We start from the raw sequence: 2493 nt of genomic DNA, 5'->3' as shown, positions 1-2493 counted from the left end.
TATATATATATATATATATGGATCGGGTTGCACGCCGCAACAATATTAAATATGGACCGGGTTGCACGCCGCAACAATATTATATTGGATCGGGTTGCACGCCGCAACAGTGGTAAATGATAAGGGATCGGGTTGCGCGCCGCAACAGTATTAGTATTGTTTTGTTGTAGATTCTGAGTTGTTCTCTCATATTTCGCTTAAGTTCCTGCTGGATTTGACATTTTCCCCATAGCATGTACCCCCTCCTATTTAAATTGTTTATTCCTGTTATTTTCCGCTGTATATTATATATCTGCACAGATTTATCTGGAGTCTGGTCCTAGCCTCGTCACTACCTCGCCGGGGTTAGGCCAGACACTTACCAGCACATGGGGTTGGTTGTGCTGATGCTATACTCTGCACTATGTGAAGATACCAGAGCAGTATTTGGATAGTAGCACTCGGGGAGCCAGCCTTCAGTCCATCCAGAGACCCCGAGGTAGTCCTGCAGGCGTCCGCAGGCCTGACGTTCTCTACTATTTCATTATGTATTCTGTTTCCATTAGATTTCGAGACAGATTGTATTTCTTTCAGACATTTTGTTGTAGTACTCTTAGTCCGTCCGTGAATATTGTGACACTAGATTTCGGATAGAGGAGTTCATTGGTATCGTAGTACTGGTTTGGTTATTTTTAGCTGTTTAAGTCTTCCGCTTCTTTCTGTTATCGTTAATTTTAAAATATTGGTTACCTGTTAACTCAAGTTGTTAAAAAAAAAGATAAAAATGAAGGAGTTAGAATTTCTATATTTCGTGGCTTGCCTAGCTTCTACGAGTAGGCGCCATCACGATTCCCGATGGTGGAAAATTCGAGTCGTGACAATAATATTTTTAATTTAACATATTATAATTTTGCAATTAATTATAGTTTTTATGTAATATATTTATAATATTAATTTTGGTGTATAAGTTTTATAAATTAATTTTCTTATATTTTATTTTTATATAAAATTATAAATTAATTTTATTATAGTTATAATTGTACAAAAATATATAACCTTCAAAAAATAAAAAGTGCCAAACTGAAATATAATATGTTGTTAATGTTCATTGATTATCATAAAAACATTAATAGATGGTAGTAGAAATGGTAGTAGATGAAAATTACCGATTTGAATAATTTTTAGCTCGACACAAAAAAATTAAGGACAAAGATGCTCATTTTGCACTTCGTAATACATTAATAGATCATTTATGGGAGCAATATACTAATCTTGTAAGTTGAATATTTGTAAAAATTAAACTAAATTTTACCATAATGTAATATTTATTTAATTATCTTATCAATGATTTTATTTTTATTTGAATTATACGTTAATATGTATAATGTATAATATTTGCTTATAATTTATATTATTAAAAAATTAGAGGTATAAAATAATTTTATATTAAATGGTTATATAAGAAAGAAATATGAATTATATAGGATAAAATGTAAAAAAGAAAAAAGAAAGGATTCTTTTATAATAAAAATAATAAAATATAGAAGAGAGAGAAGAATATAAGAGGAATATTCTTTTGTTGTGTAAAAAATAGTGTAATGGGTTGGAGTTACTTTGTATCATTTTGGTGTAAAAAAATGATGCAAGGGTTGGAGATGCCCTAAGCCATGAGACTCTCCATGTTCGAGCTACAGGCCGTAAATCCAGCGTCTTAAAATCTCTAGAAAAGAATAATCTACTTTCTGGGAAGCTATTGTTTTAGGTTCATCATTCTCCCTAAACATTTCATGTATAGTGTTTGACATTTTGGAAAATATAATTTCAGAATTAACTTAAATTTAATAAAAATGAATCCTTAATAAACTTTCTAATAAAATTGAAACTACTCAAAATCAGCTAAATGCTTAATCGTACAACAATATACAGATCCTTCTCTTTTCAGTTGCTAACCCAAGAATGAAAAAGAAAAGAGAAAAGATATCTATATTGTATGTATATAATACACACATTTTGTTGGACCAAGAACAAGTGAAGTTTTGAAGATTGACAAAAGAAGTCAGACATGTACCAGGTTCATCTTGTGAAGCACAGTCATGATCAACCTGAGATGCACGTGAAGGAGATAAATCTAACTGATCAAGAATCAATATCTCCTGATCTGATCGAAAAGGTTGCAAATTGGATAAGGAGAGAAAGACTCCTTACATGAAGAGAACATAGTTTAGGAAGGAGATAGTGTTAGAGTTTGAATCCCAGTCAATCTCTGATTACTAACCTATAAAATGTCAGTGATGTTCTCTTTTACAGGCAATGCACATAAGCAGAAGTTAAACTTAAATTGAGAGCAAAAGAGTAAGGCGATTTTGCAAGCAATTTATGTGTGATTCGAGTGTGCAATCCTGAAGCTACTTGAACGAGATAGAAGAACCAGTTCCAAGTATCTATCTTTTATTCTAGTTCAATTGTAGTAGGTGTTTTTACTCTGTACCTTTCAGCTTTCATAGAAGCAATTGT

Source organism: Nicotiana attenuata, unplaced genomic scaffold (genome assembly GCF_001879085.1).
Source record: "Nicotiana attenuata strain UT unplaced genomic scaffold, NIATTr2, whole genome shotgun sequence".
Lineage (NCBI taxonomy): Eukaryota > Viridiplantae > Streptophyta > Magnoliopsida > Solanales > Solanaceae > Nicotiana > Nicotiana attenuata.
This window is presented reverse-complemented; position numbering follows the sequence as displayed.